General features: G+C 37.7%; 8 non-coding genes across 8 annotated transcripts; all 8 read right to left on the reverse strand.

Annotated features, from left to right (window-relative positions):
* Window positions 1-5,673: 5,673 nt before the first annotated feature.
* Trnar-ccu lies at window positions 5,674-5,746 on the reverse strand. Its single transcript has one exon. It is a non-coding gene; the product is annotated as a tRNA-Arg (tRNA).
* Window positions 5,747-7,094: 1,348 nt separating this feature from the next.
* Window positions 7,095-7,167, reverse strand: Trnar-ccu. The gene has a single exon. It is a non-coding gene; the product is annotated as a tRNA-Arg (tRNA).
* An 833-nt stretch (window positions 7,168-8,000) lies between these two features.
* Window positions 8,001-8,074, reverse strand: Trnar-ccu. The gene has a single exon. It is a non-coding gene; the product is annotated as a tRNA-Arg (tRNA).
* Window positions 8,075-9,055: 981 nt separating this feature from the next.
* Window positions 9,056-9,128, reverse strand: Trnar-ccu. Its single transcript has one exon. It is a non-coding gene; the product is annotated as a tRNA-Arg (tRNA).
* Window positions 9,129-10,169: 1,041 nt separating this feature from the next.
* Window positions 10,170-10,242, reverse strand: Trnar-ccu. Its single transcript has one exon. It is a non-coding gene; the product is annotated as a tRNA-Arg (tRNA).
* An 844-nt stretch (window positions 10,243-11,086) lies between these two features.
* On the reverse strand, window positions 11,087-11,159 carry Trnar-ccu. The gene has a single exon. It is a non-coding gene; the product is annotated as a tRNA-Arg (tRNA).
* An 818-nt stretch (window positions 11,160-11,977) lies between these two features.
* Window positions 11,978-12,050, reverse strand: Trnar-ccu. Its single transcript has one exon. It is a non-coding gene; the product is annotated as a tRNA-Arg (tRNA).
* Window positions 12,051-13,051: 1,001 nt separating this feature from the next.
* Trnar-ccu lies at window positions 13,052-13,124 on the reverse strand. The gene has a single exon. It is a non-coding gene; the product is annotated as a tRNA-Arg (tRNA).
* Window positions 13,125-16,009: the final 2,885 nt, after the last annotated feature.

Here is a 16,009-nt window from a genome sequence, read left to right on the forward strand (position 1 = left end):
CAGGATAATCTCTACTAATACCATAGCAAGGATACTCTCTAGTAATACCATAGCCAGGATAATCTCTACTAGTACCATAGCCAGGATTATCTCTACTAATACCATAGCTAGGATAATCTCTACTAATACCATAGCCAGGATACTCTCTACTAATACCATAGCCAGAGGTTTTCAAAACACCAACTTTGGACATGATCAGTTCTATATCAGAGTTCTATGTCAGTGTAGTCTCGGAAACATGCAATTAGTGGGCGGGGTTTCGCATGTACACCACGTGTTGGTTTGCCTAACCGGTAGGCCTGTTGTATTCTCTTGTTGTCCCCAATGGCCTGTTTTGTTTCAATAAAAAAATAACAACACCAGAACATCCATCCTCCACGACCTTGTCATTAGATTCAGTCAAGCGAAAAAACAACCAATTGTTCCTCCTATTTCTGCTTTCAATATCGATTGACTTGTACTCCACATATGACAACCTATAGTCCATATATGTCCTTGGAGGCCCTATCGACACGTGTACTGACCTTATTCAGGACTCCTTGAATTCTATCCAATTGACAAAGGGTATAAATAGAAAAACAGAGAATTCATCGAATCTTCCCGACCTACACTAGCGTCACCATTACAGAGTAAGTTTACATCAATAACGACATCATACCATGCTAGATCTGTATATAATATTTTACGCAAGTTCTGATATAGAGGACAAAAAAGTAAAAAATGATAAGGATGTTCACAGGGATGCCCACATCGACACTCTGCTGAATCTATTAAGTTGGCTATACACATATCATAGTTGAGTGGGCATGCTTGGTTTCTTAGACGACAGTGAAGAATATTTAATTTCCTAGATCCATAGTTACAAAATTTCTTACTTAAATTACTGTTCACTAACAAGCACTTTTAACATTTGACTTGAACGAATTTAATGAGGGTGAATTTCTGATATCGTTATTCAGGTTGTTCCAAAGATTCGTTGCAGAGGGAAAGAAATAATTGTTTGGCGAGTGTAAACAAAACTGTTGTTCTCGCAGCAGGTGAGCTCCTCGTAAATCATATGGGACTATATTTCCACCATAATCTGGCAACAAGTCAATAAGAAAAGTTGGTGCCATGTTGTTAACAATAGAATAAAATAGAGAAAGTTTCCGAGCATCTCCCTTTTTGCAAGGGGTAACCAGCCAGTTTCCTGATATAAAAAATCTTTTTCGTGTAAATGGGCAATCCAGTGACGATTCTAGCAGCTTCTAGTGGAATTTTTCCAGTGTTACGGAGTTAGTTTCACCGCAGTTGCCCCAAACCTCACATGCATATTCAAGAAGTAGTCTAATATAGATTAGAAATAACTTCTCTAAGTTGTTCCTTTTTAAGATGGGTTTGAGCTTACGAAGAGTTGCATAATATTTTGTTATTTTACTAACTATATGCAATCAACATGAGAGTTCCATTTAAAGTCGTTAGAAATAATAACACCTAAGTGTTTATGTTGGTTAGTAATATTGATGGGGGACCACCAAAGTTAAACGATGGAACAAATGGAAGCTGCAGATTTGATATGATAAGCCGGGCCTCAGTTTTGATGGGGTTGAAAGACATCATCCACTCTTTGGACCCAACTTCAGATCAGATCTTGCTTCTAATTCTATAAGGTTCAGGTCACGAGAGGAGTAAGAAAGAGATGTATCGTCCGCGAAAAGTCTGGACAAAGAGAAGAGTTCGCATGAAATATCATTTATATACATTAAGAAAAATAAAGGCCCGAGAACTGAACCTTGAGGTACACCAGCGTTGGTGGAGGTGAATGAAGAAAGTGCACCTTAAATAAAAACTGCTTGCTTTCTATCAGAAAGATAGCTACTGATCCAAAGAAGAAGTTGACCTGAAATGCCTTCTCCAATTTGTGTAGAAGACCTTTATGCCACACACGATCAAATGCCACAGAATATTAGAATAGTGTGCTCAAATCTTTCCAAAGAAGAAATTATTGAGTGATAGAGTTCAATGAGCTGATGAGTGGTAGAATGATTAGGTAAGATTCCTGACTGATATTTATAAATATGATCATTTTCAATTAAATAATTATACATGTGTTTATAAACCACACGCTTGAATAGCCTCCCCAAACAGCTTAGCAGTGAAATAGGTCTGTAGTTTGAAGAAATACTTGCATCATTAGCTTTAAATACAGGCATGACATGAGTAATTTTCCAGCCATCAGGATATTGTGGGCAACACCATCAGGGCCTGTTGCTTTATTTGTATCAAGTATATTTATAATGTCTTCAATTTCACTAGGTAACACATTTATTTCACATAAAGCAAAATTAGTACGTCTCTCAAAAAAAGGTAGATCTTTATCAATGTCATTTTCAGATAATGTACATACAGAGCTAAAATAGTTGTTAAATAATTCACATTTACTGGCATTATCATATATAATTTCATTTGTAGTGGGATCCAGGAGTGGAGATATATCTGAGTGTTTATTACCTTTCAGAATGTTACGTCAAAGTTTCCAGTATGCCTTGGTGCTGTTATTACTTCTGTCAATGACTGAATCAATGTTTTCATAAAATATTTCTTTAGCTCTCTTTATCATGTCATTTACTTTGTTTCTCATGTGTTTAAATTTTACTTTTGTTGGACTCTGTATTGTTATTAAACATGATCTTTTTTAGTCCATCTCTTTTTCTAATGCTACTTCTTAAGATTCCATTCATCCATGGCTTGTCACCCTCTCAAACTAAGATTTCTTTGTATGGTATACATTTCATGACAGCCTCGACGAATTTATCAGTAAAATATTTACACATTTCATTGACATCTGTTAAGTTATTAAGATCATCAATCCAAGGAAGATTGTTAATCATCACTTTTAGTTCGTCAATGTTGCATTGATCATATAACTATATATTTTTTAAATATTTATAGTGATGATTAACTTAAACAGGGATATTTATAATAGCAAAAACTGCATCATGGTCACTGATAGAGCGTTCAATTTCAATAACATCAGAAAAAGTTACATTTACAGTATCGCTTACAATAATAGGATCAAGAAGTGAAGATGAGTTATCGGTTTGTCTTGTAGGTTCTGTTAATACATCTGTTAACTTATAATAAGAGAGAATAACACGAAGATCGCCTCTAATAGTTTTGAGAAAGTCTACATTCAAGTCACCTGTGCTTATTAAATTTGGAGTTTCTTCAAATGCAATATCTTCGAATGACGCAGATGGTGCCATAGAACAGTATTATTAAGGGAGGGGGGTCTATAAATATTACAAACTAAATAAAGTGAATCTTTAAATTTGATCTGTGACCAAACAGTTTCATCATTTCCGATTTCCAAGTCAGTTCTTCGCTTAGCAAAGAAAAATTCAGAGATATAATTTGCAACACCCCCGCCAAACATATTTCTACCTTTGCGAAACGGTTCAGAGAAGCCATCAATGGCGGGTTCGGAATTTGATATAGAATTATCTAAATGTGTTTCAGTTAAGCATAGGATGTCAACATCCTCTGTTATAGTACAGAACTATTTAACTTTATTTTGTAAGCTCCGAATGTTTAAATGGACTATGCTAAGAGCACTGATTGTAGAACTGCTATCGGGATTGGGCCCTGGATTTGGGTGTATATCACCAGCTAAAAACAAAATAATTATAGCTGAATTAAATGGGTTGAGCATGTAATGGGACAACTGCAGTAATAAAAAAACAGACCTGGTGGAGATCTGAAATGGGAGAAAAATGATTTAAAACCTTTGAAGTAGTTATGAATAAAAACTAAGGTGACTTGGTATACACGATGATTTACAATAGAAACATCCTACGGCATCCCTCCAGGCACATACATCATTTCCCATCATGGAGAGTCAAAAGTAAAAAATACAAAATATTGCTGGAGGTCTGTCAACTTTCTATGAGATGGAAAAACATGAGGCGGGGTGAGAAATTGAACAGGACAATGAGAGATTTAATAAGGGGAGAAGTAGAGTGATGATAAAATGAAGGACCCTATACTTATTGGTAAGGAGACAAGAGAGAGAAAAATGGACAGTTGGATATATAGGAAAAGCAAGAGGGGAAATGGGAGAAGATAAAGTATGTCAAAGGATATAAAAAAGGACATGATTTGGGTGGGAGCGGGGAACAATCATTCAGAAGTGTTAGTAGAGAGTAATCACATAGTGAGTGGGTAGATGATTATGGCTATAAATAGATATACAAAAACTAACCATATTAAAAAACCCAGGTGTTATAAGAATACAGGATTGCCATGTGACCTGTTGATCAAAGAAATAAACCATGTAATACAAGATTAAAAGGCCTTGTTTACGTATACATGACTTTAGTAGAATAATATAGAGATACATGCACACGCACCCTACATCAACAATACTTGGGGTCGATGGGAGAGCTCCCTCCGATCACAATAATAATTGATAATGAAATAACACGTACAAATGTACGTACAATAGCAATGTCTACCTAATTACTATTTTTTCTCTTATTTTGTGTGTGTTTATGTGTGGGTAAGCCTGAGAGGACCTTGTTGGTAGGGCTTTCCCCAACCCTTAAAAATCTCAGGATTCCCAGGCATTCTAATTATTGTGTATGATTTGCTGTTAACGAGACCATTCTTTCTGTATTTACTAAACTAATACAAGATTCATTAACTTCTCTCTTCATCTCTGTAGTTAACTGATGTATTTATGTGCATTTAAGTATCAATTAATAATATTTGATTTGTATTTTGACTACACTGTACATTTTTGTAACTCTTCAATTTGGAGGAAATAAAGAAATAATACTTTCTGCTAATCGAAATCCCGTGTGATTACGATATATATATTTTCTGTAAAGATTTGCAACAACAGGATGTAGGATTTACGTTGACTTTACATGTTACACTTGTATCACATCGATGGGTTTCCAGCTGTACTAGAGATATTCGATTTATTCGGGCGAAAGACAGAAGTCAAGTTTTGCACATGGTGAAGAGTTGTCGATTTGAAATCTTGTGCTCCTTAACCGAAATTTTACGAAATTGCATCATTAAGATAGCAACAATCATTGCTACTTGCAATAAAATTTATGAAATTACAAAAGAAATATTTACCGGTATAATGCATAAATCAAATATTAGCTTTACCACAGTACAACATAGGTTAACTGGTTTTAAGTGCAGTGCTGTGTTTGCTTTAAAGCAGTTATCTTTTGAATAAAGTGGTATTAAGAAAGGTACAAAACAGGCGAAGAAAATGAAAACCCTGTTTGGCAGATGTCGCCAAGCACAGGCTAAAATTACAAATACAGACCACAACGTGGAAAGATACTTTATCGTGGCATTTAACCTGTCCGCTCTATTTGTAAATGAGACAAGATTTTGCAGTATTTTTCGCTTCTGCTTATAAATCTGCAGCAAAAAAGAAAACTCCGGCGGGATTCGAACCCGCTATCCCCGGGTTATGAGGCCGGTTCGAATCCAATAGGCCACGGACGCGAATTAATTAGTTATAGGGGTTTTATTGAGATGCATGTAATACCTCCTATTATCGTTAGTTTTTTCCCTCTGCGTTATATTGTAAAATAGAAATAAATCAATTGAGTTGGTGTTGAACGCATATTAGATCTTCCACTCCGCTTAGAAACCGTGAAAAAATATAACAACCTCCGGCGGGACTCGAACCCGCAATCCCCGGCTTAGGAGGCCGGTGCCTTATCCATTGGGCCACGGAGGCACGTGTTCAAAGTCTTCTGTGAAATCATCTATCGGATATCCTTCTGGTTATTTCACTCCACTTTGGGATACAAGAAACTTCGAGCAACTGATTAGCGAAACCTCCAATGTTGTCAATGATATTAGTAAACAGGTGAACAATTCCGACACCGAATAAAATCGTCATCGTTTATCATCAAAAATATTAACTTACAATTAGTATCGTGTAAGGTATAGACAACGAGAGAAACATTACACAAGACTTCTTGCCATTGATGCGCCATATAAATATGTGGACTCTGTAGGGAGGTCAAGTCCAGCATGCAGTCATACAAATGTAATGTCTTTGTTCACTCCTCAAAGAGACGACAATACATTCATGGATATCGACCTGACAATAAATAGTCCAACCGAATACAAGGTTACGTTTGAAGAGGTTATGGAAAATCTGAAGACGTCCCTCTCTATATATTACGAACTTGACAGGAGGATTTTACTGAAAGAGTTGCGATGATATTTGGTAAACAGCTTAGAGACTTTATAAAATAATTCAGGATGTGACACAAGTTCGACAAACGCTACAACGGCTGAACCTTCAGCATGTTCTTGCTCTACCTACCCTTACAAATATTGTCCAGCTTGAAATGGCTTGCACTTTATTGCTTGCAAGTAATCCCGTCTTATAACACTTTACTATTATTCGATATTTCATAGTAAGTATGTTTCCCTTTACATTATGTTGTAAAAAGTAGATATAACTTCAGTTGATTTGGCGTTGAAGGCGCTCCGGTTCTTTGTAGAGAAACCATTCGGTGTCCATCATGTTCAAACCACACTGTATCCGCCTCCTCTCTCTGTATTACGAAAATTACAAGAGGATTTTACTAAAGGAGTTTCTGATGGTATTTGGTAAACAGCTTGGAGACTTAATAAAAGTATTGAGGATGTGGCACAAATTCGACAAACGCTACAAGATGTATATGAAGATGAGCTTTGAATAAGAGAGAGAAACATGCTAAATGTATTCTGAGATACTCGACTCATCAAGGGATCTTCAAATCATGTAGGTTATTTAATTATAATTATTTATAAATGAGACAATATGGTTTTACGGACATGCAAGTAATACCGACTATTAAAACTAAAGTATTATTATATATTTCGCGCTTACAACCGGGACAACAAGAGTGATAAGTAGAAGTTGATACCTTGTTTCAATATTGTTGTGAAAGAAATAAAGTTTACATTAAAAAAAAAACAAGTTTTTCTATCCTTCGTATTGCAAAACTGAATTTGTTCCAATTGAATTGGTGTTGAATGTCTGTATAGACGTTCTCCGCCTCTGCTTATAACACCACCAGAAAAATAATAACCTCCGGCGGGACTCGAACCCGCAATCCCCGGCTTAGGAGGCCGGTGCCTTACCCATTGGGCCACGGAGGCACATGGTCGGTGTTTTCTGTGAAATATACTCCTCTTTGGTAAGGTTATTAAGAAACTTTAAGCCACTTCATCAGTTCATTGCAAAGTTTCCCGTGTTGTCAATGGTATGGAGTATGATATATATGGTATGGGATATGCTGGTAAACTGAATGGCAATTACAACACGGAATGAAATAATCATTGGGTGACTACCGTGTTTGAACCACACTGTATTCTCTTTCCGTCCCAGCATTCCGAACATTTCCACAGGATTCTATCAAAGAGTTCCGATGTGGTGAGATTTGGTAACAAGCTTGGAGACTTCTTACTATTGGTGCGTCATATGGATGTGGGGCTCTGTAGGAAGATCAAGACCAGCATGCAGTCATACAAATGTGATGTCTTTGTTCACTCCTCAAAGAGACGACAATACATTCATGGATATCGACATTACAATAGTCAATCCAAATAAAATGTTACGTTTGAAGACGTTCCTCTCTCTATATTACGAACATGACAGGAGGATTTTACTGAAAGAGTTCCGATGATATTTTCTAAACAGCTTAGAGACTTAATAAAATAATTGAGGATGTGACACAAGTTCACAACGGCTGAACCTTCAGCATGTTCTTGCTCTACCCACCCTTACAAATATTGTCCAGCTTGAAATGGCTTGCACTTTATTGACTTGAAAGTAATCCCGTCTAATAACACTTTACTATTATTCGATATTTCATAGTAAGTATGTTTCCCTTTACATTATGTTGTAAAAAGTAGCTATAACTTCAGTTGATTTGGCGTTGAAGGCGCTCTGGTTCTTCGCCTCCGCTAACAAATCCATGACAAAAATATAATAACATCCGGCGGGACTCGAACCCGCAATGCCCGGCTTAGGAGGCCGGTGCCTTATCCATTGGGCCACGGAGCCACGTGTTCAACGTCTTCTGTGAAATCATCTATCGGATATCCTTCTGGTTATTTCACTCCACTTTGGGATACAAGAAACTTCGAGCAACTGAATAGCGAAACGTCCAATGTTGTCAATGATATTAGTAAACAGGTGAACAATCCGACACCGAATAAAATCGTCATCGTTTATCATCAAAAATATTAACTTACAATTAGTATCGTGTAAGGTATAGACAACGAGAGAAACATTACACAAGACTTCTTGCCATTGATGCGCCATATAAATATGTGGACTCTGTAGGAAGGTCAAGTCCAGCATGTCTTTGTTCACTCCTCAAAGAGACGACAATACATTCATTGATATCGACCTTACAACAAATAGTCCAACCGAATACAAGGTTACATTTGGAGAGGTTATGGTAAATCTAGAGAAACCATTCGGTGTCCATCATGTTCAAACCACACTGTATCCGCCTCCTCTCTCTGTATAACGAACATTACAAGAGGATTTTACTAAAGGAGTTTCTGATGATATTTGGTAAACAGCTTGGAGACTTAATAAAAGTATTGAGGATGTGGCACAAATTCGACAAACGCTACAAGATGTATATGAACATGAGCTTTGAATAAGAGAGAGAAACATGCTAAATGTATTCTGAGATACTCGACTCATCAAGGGATCCTCAAATCATGTAGGTTATTTAATTATAATTATTTATAAATGAGACAATATGGTTTTACGGACATGCAAGTAATACCGAATATTGAAACTAAAGTATTATTATATATTTCACGCTTACAACCGGGACAACCAGTGTGATAAGTAGAAGTTGATACCTTGTTTCAATATTGTTGTGAAAAAAATATAGTTTACATTAAAAAAAACACTACGTTTTTCTATCCTTCGTATTGCAAAACTGAATTAGTTCCAATTGAATTGGTGTTGAATGTCTGTATAGACGTTCTTCACGTCTGCTTATAACACCACCAGAAAAATAATAACCTCCGGCGGGACTCGAACCCGCAATCCCCGTCTTAGGAGGCCGGTGCCTTATCCATTGGGCCACGGAGGCACATGGTCGGTGTTTTCTGGGAAATATACTCCTCTTTGGTAAGGTTATTAAGAAACTTTAAGCCACTTCATCAGTTCATTGCAAAGTTTCCCGTGTTGTCTATGGTATGGAGTATGGTATATATGGTATGGTATATGCTAGTAAACAGAATGGCAATTACAACACGGAATGAAATAATCATTGGGTGACTCCCGTGTTTGAACCACACTGTATTCTCTTTCCGTCCCAGTATTCCGAACAATTCCACAGGATTCTATCCAAGAGTTCCGATGTGGTGAGATTTGGTAACAAGCTTGGAGACTTCTTACTATTGGTGCGTCATATGGATGTGGGGCTCTGTAGGAAGATCAAGTCCAGCATGTCTTTGTTCACTCCTCAAAGAGACGACAATACATTCATGGATATCGACCTTACAATAAATAGTCCAACCGAATACAAGGTTACGTTTGAAGAGGTTATGGAAAATCTAGAGAAACCATTCGGTGTCCATCATGTTCAAACCACACTGTATCCGCCTCCTCTCTCTGTATAACGAACATTACAAGAGGATTTTACTAAAGGAGTTTCTGATGATATTTGGTAAACAGCTTGGAGACTTAATAAAAGTATTGAGGATGTGGCACAAATTCGACAAACGCTACAAGATGTATATGAACATGAGCTTTGAATAAGAGAGAGAAACATGCTAAATGTATTCTGAGATACTCGACTCATCAAGGGATCCTCAAATCATGTAGAATATTTAATTATAATTATTTATAAATGAGACAATATGGTTTTACGGACATGCAAGTAATACCGAATATTGAAACTAAAGTATTATTATATAATTCACGCTTACAACCGGGACAACCAGTGTGATAAGTAGAAGTTGATACCTTGTTTCAATATTGTTGTGAAAAAAATAAAGTTTACATTAAAAAAAACACTACGTTTTTCTATCCTTCGTATTGCAAAACTGAATTAGTTCCAATTGAATTGGTGTTGAATGTCTGTATAGACGTTCTTCACGTCTGCTTATAACACCACCAGAAAAATAATAACCTCCGGCGGGACTCGAACCCGCAATCCCCGGCTTAGGAGGCCGGTGCCTTATCCATTGGGCCACGGAGGCACATGGTCGGTGTTTTCTGGGAAATATACTCCTCTTTGGTAAGGTTATTAAGAAACTTTAAGCCACTTCATCAGTTCATTGCAAAGTTTCCCGTGTTGTCTATGGTATGGAGTATGATATATATGGTATGGTATATGCTGGTAAACAGAATGGCAATTACAACACGGAATGAAATAATCATTGGGTGACTACCGTGTTTGAACCACACTGTATTCTCTTTCCGTCCCAGTATTCCGAACATTTCCACAGGATTCTATCAAAGAGTTCCGATGTGGTGAGATTTGGTAACAAGCTTGGAGACTTCTTACTATTGGTGCGTCATATGGATGTGGGGCTCTGTAGGAAGATCAAGACCAGCATGCAGTCATACAAATGTGATGTCTTTGTTCACTCCTCAAAGAGACGACAATACATTCATGGATATCGACATTACAATAGTCAATCCAAATATAATGTTACGTTTGAAGACGTTCCTCTCTCTATATTACGAACATGACAAGAGGATTTTACTGAAACAGTTCCGATGATATTTTCTAAACAGCTTAGAGACTTAATAAAATAATTGAGGATGTGACACAAGTTCGACAAACGCTACAACGACTGAACCTTCAGCATGTTCTTGCTCTACCTTCCCTTACAAATATTTTCCAGCAGGAAATGACTTGCACTTTATTGACTTGCAAGTAATCCCGTCTAATAACACTTTACTATTATTCGATATTTCATAGTAAGTATGTTTCCCTTTACATTATGTTGTAAAAATTAGATATAACTTCAGTTGATTTGGCGTTGAAGGCGCTCTGGTTCTTCGCCTCCGCTAACAAATCCAGGACAGAAATATAATAACCTCCGGCGGGACTCGAACCCGCAATCCCCGGCTTAGGAGGCCGGTGCCTTATCCATTGGGCCACGGAGGCACATGGTCGATGTTTCCTGAGAAATATACTACTCTTTGGTAAGGTTATTAAGAAACTTTAAGCCACTTCATCAGTTTATTGCAAAGTTTCCCGTGTTGTCAATGGTATGGAGTATGATATATATGGTATGGAATATGCTGGTAAACAGAATGGCAATTACAACACGGAATGAAATAAGCATTGGGTGACTACCGTGTTTGAACCACACTGTATTCTCTTTCCGTCCCAGTATTCCGAACATTTCCACAGGATTCTATCAAAGAGTTCCGATGTGGTGAGATTTGGTAACAAGCTTGGAGACTTCTTACTATTGGTGCGTCATATGGATGTGGGGCTCTGTAGGGAGATCAAGACCAGCATGCAGTCATACAAATATGATGTCTTTGTTCACTCCTCAAAGAGACGACAATACATTCATGGATATCGACATTACAATAGTCAATCCAAATATAATGTTACGTTTGAAGACGTTCCTCTCTCTATATTACGAACATGACAGGAGGATTTTACTGAAAGAGTTCCGATGATATTTCTAAACAGCTTAGAGACTTAATAAAATAATTGAGTATGTTACACAAGTTCGACAAACGCTACAACGGCTGAACCTTCAGCATGTTCTTGCTCTACCTACCCTTACAAATATTGTCCAGCTTGAAATGGCTTGCACTTTATTGACTTGAAAGTAATCCCGTCTAATAACACTTTACTATTATTCGATATTTCATGGTAAGTATGTTTCCCTTTACATTATGTTGTAAAAAGTAGATATAACTTCAGTTGATTCGCCTCCGCTAACAAATCCATGACAAAAATATAATAACCTCCGGCGGGACTCGAACCCGCAATCCCCGGCTTAGGAGGCCGGTGCCTTATCCATTGGGCCACGGAGCCACGTGTTCAACGTCTTCTGTGAAATCATCTATCGGATATCCTTCTGGTTATTACTCTCCACTTTGGGATACAAGAAACTTCGAGCAACTGAATAGCGAAACGTCCAATGTTGTCAATGATATTAGTAAACAGGTGAACAATCCGACACCGAATAAAATCGTCATCGTTTATCATCAAAAATATTAACTTACAATTAGTATCGTGTAAGGTATAGACAACGACAGAAACATTACACAAGACTTCTTGCCATTGATGCGCCATATGAATATGTGGACTCTGTAGGAAGGTCAAGTCCAGCATGCAGTCATACAAATGTAATTCCTTGGTTCACTCCTCAAAGAGACGACAATACATTCATGGATATCGACCTTACAATAAATAGTCCAACCGAATACAAGGTTACGTTTGAAGAGGTTATGGAAAATCTAGAGAAACCATTCGGTGTCCATCATGATCAAACCACACTGTATCCGCCTCCTCTCTCTGTATTACGAACATTACAAGAGGATTTTAATAAAGGAGGTTCTGATGGTATTTGGTAAACAGCTTGGAGACTTAATAAAAGTATTGAGGATGTGGCACAAACTCGACAAACGCTACAAAATGTATATGAAGATGAGCTTTGAATAAGAGAGAGAGAAACATGCTAAATGTATTCTGAGATACTCGACTCATCAAGGGATCCTCAAATCATGTAGGTTATTTAATTATAATTATTTATAAATAAGACAATATGTTTTACGGACATGCAAGTAATACCGACTATTGAAACTAAAGTATTATTATATATTTCACGCTTACAACCGGGACAACAAGAGTGATAAGTAGAAGTTGATACCTTGTTTCAATATTGTTGTGAAAGAAATAAAGTTTACATTAATAAAAACACAAAGTTTTTCTATCCTTCGTATTGCAAAACTGAATTAGTTCCAATTGAATTGGTGTTGAATGTCTGTATAGACGTTCTCCGCGTCTGCTTATAAAACCACCAGAAAAATAATAACCTCCGGCGGGACTCGAACCCGCAATCCCCGGCTTAGGAGGCCGGTGCCTTATCCATTGGGCCACGGAGGCACATGGTCGGTATTTTTTGGGAAATATACTTCTCTTTGGTAAGGTTATTAAGAAACTTTAAGCCACTTCATCAGTTCATTGCAAAGTTTCCCGTGTTGTCAATGGTATGGAGTATGATATATATGGTATGGTATATGCTGGTAAACAGAATGGCAATTACAACACGGAATGAAATAATCATTGGGTGACTACCGTGTTTGAACCACACTGTATTTTCTTTCCGTCCCAGTATTCCGAACATTTCCACAGGATTCTATCAAAGAGTTCCGATGTGGTGAGATTTGGTCAACAAGATTGGAGACTTCATAAAAGTATTAAGGATTTGGCACAAATTCGACAAACGCTACAAGACTTCTCACCATTGGTGCGTCATATAGATGTGAAGCTCTGTAGGAAGATCAAGACCAGCATGCAGTCATACAAATGTGATGTCTTTGTTCACTCCTCAAAGAGACAACAATACATTCATGGATATCGACCTTACAATAGTCCATTCAAATATAATGTTACGTTTAAAGACGTTCCTCTTTCTATATTACGAACATGACAGGAGGGTTTTACTAAAATAGTTCCGATGAGATTTGATAAACAACTTAGAGACTTAATAAAATAATTGAGGATGTGGCACAAGTTCGACAAACGCTACAAGAGCTGAATGAAGATGAGCTTTGAATAACTCCTTTTTCGGCATGTATTGCTCTACAACCCCAGACAGCTATTGTCCAGCTTGACATATAGAAACTGGCGACCTAAATATCACCTATAATGCATAGCTACGAGAGCCTATTTTAAAGCATTTATCTTACGATTTAAGTGTTATTGTCGAGAGTGCAACTCTTCTGTAATGGTTCTGAAAGAAATGCCCAGATGAGCGGTTGTTGCCAAACACAGGATAATGTAAAATGGTGAATTTCCGTGATATTGGTCAAGTCCACTGTTTATTTTGTAGCATTAAATGTGAAGTTCGTGGTCTTTAAGCAATACCTGTAAGCAATACCGCCAGTTAACACTTTATTAGTACTGTGTATTTCATAGCGAGTATGTTTCTCTTTACATTGTATTGTGAAAAAAAAAAATGTTATTCGCGTCAACTTTCAAAGCCGCAATGGAAAATTAAACCTCCTGCGGGACTCGAATCCCCGGCTTAGGAGGCCGGTGCCTTATCCATTGGGCCACGGAAGCTCATGTTCAAAGCATTTTGGGATAATCTACTTACTTAAGTTCCTGTTATATGCTCTACTCTCAACTTTTCGGAAGGATAAAAGAAACTTTGAACCATTGAATTGTAAAACCAGCAATGTTGTCTGTGACATTTAGTAATATTGGTAAGCCGAAGGATAATTACGACACCAAATGAATGGTCATGACTCGGCAGAAACAATCAAACTTTTCTTCTTTCCTGACTATTTTATTCCGTCTATGGCAATCCGTATTTAGAGAAAATTCAGCACCCAACCAATAATATTACATAAGTTGAAGTAGTCAACGAGTGGAATTTGACGGAAGACTTCTTGCCAATGCTGCGCCATACCATATGGATGTGTGGACTGGGAAGGAAGGTCAAGTACAGCATGCAGTCATACTAAATTAATGTGTTTGTTCATTCCTCCCAACGCAGCCAATGTACATAGACATTACAATAGACCAAATGTCTAGGGAAACCATTCGGTGTCCATCATGTTCAAACCACGCTCTAATTCCTCTCTCTGTATTACGAATATTACAAGAGGATTTTACTAAAGGAGTTCCTGAAGATATTTGCAGGCGCGTAGCTAGCTCCTTTACCATGTGTAAGCCCCGACATGGGCTTGCCGAAGGCAGCCCCCACCCCCCACCCACCCCCGAAGCGCGAAGCGCGAGCAGGGGGAAGGTACTGGAGGGGTCTTCCCCTCCCGTAAGGAGGGTATGGCGGGTCTCCCCCATGAACATTTTGTTTTCTAGAACGTCTCAGGAGCCATTTCCCACGTCCTGATGTCTGAGATAATGATATGTTGTAAACTATAATATAGTTTTAAAAAAGGGACCGGGGCAAACACGGCCCCTTTTCTTTTTTTAAGACGTTATGGAAGGCATGTTCTATACTGTTGAAATGCATATTTATATATGTCATTTAGAAAAGAAATGTATTGTCTTTCATAAACTAATAACCAAATCGTAAACAAGACCATATTTTGGGAATTATTGGACTTTTTAGGTCGATAGAGTTAGGGGCCGGACGAGCCCCGCCCTGAGGCAATCCGGCCCCTACCAGGGCAAGTATGGCATGCAGGATAGAGAAGACAATTTACTAATAAGTGTATGGAATTTCATTCAAATCTGTTGGAAAATAAGTCCAGAACAAATCAGTGAATACAAAGAAAAAAAAACTTAATTTTTGCGACGTAAAAATATTATTTTTGTGGTCAACTAGGTGACGTTATCAATAGTGACGTCACTTGGCACAATAACAGTTGCATTCGGGGTGGCCGAATGTGCCCCGGCAAAAGGGGCCGAACGTGCCCCAAATTGATATTTTCATAAAACAAAACAAAAAACATATATTGATTGTCTGTGTCCACTGTGCCATACTCGGAGTCGTTTGCGCCGGGCGTGAGTTTCTGAATTTACTCAATCGAGCAGTTTAGTTCCGCCTGGAACTGTCCATTAATGCAATGGACATTTCTAAACTTCATACATTTTTGTACTAACTATTAACAATGTATCATATCTGAGGAATTACATATGTATACTATATATTAAAAACTTAAACTCCACTTTATAGTATCAGCAAGAAAAAAAACCGTCATGAAAACCTATACTTGTCAAAATCATGTGCAAAGCCCGGGCTTATTGGCTTACATGGTAGCTACGCGCCTGATTTGGAATCTATCTTGAGTCCTCATAAA

This window comes from Mizuhopecten yessoensis, unplaced genomic scaffold, assembly GCF_002113885.1.
Source record: "Mizuhopecten yessoensis strain PY_sf001 unplaced genomic scaffold, ASM211388v2 scaffold716357, whole genome shotgun sequence".
NCBI classification, from domain to species: Eukaryota; Metazoa; Mollusca; class Bivalvia; order Pectinida; family Pectinidae; genus Mizuhopecten; species Mizuhopecten yessoensis.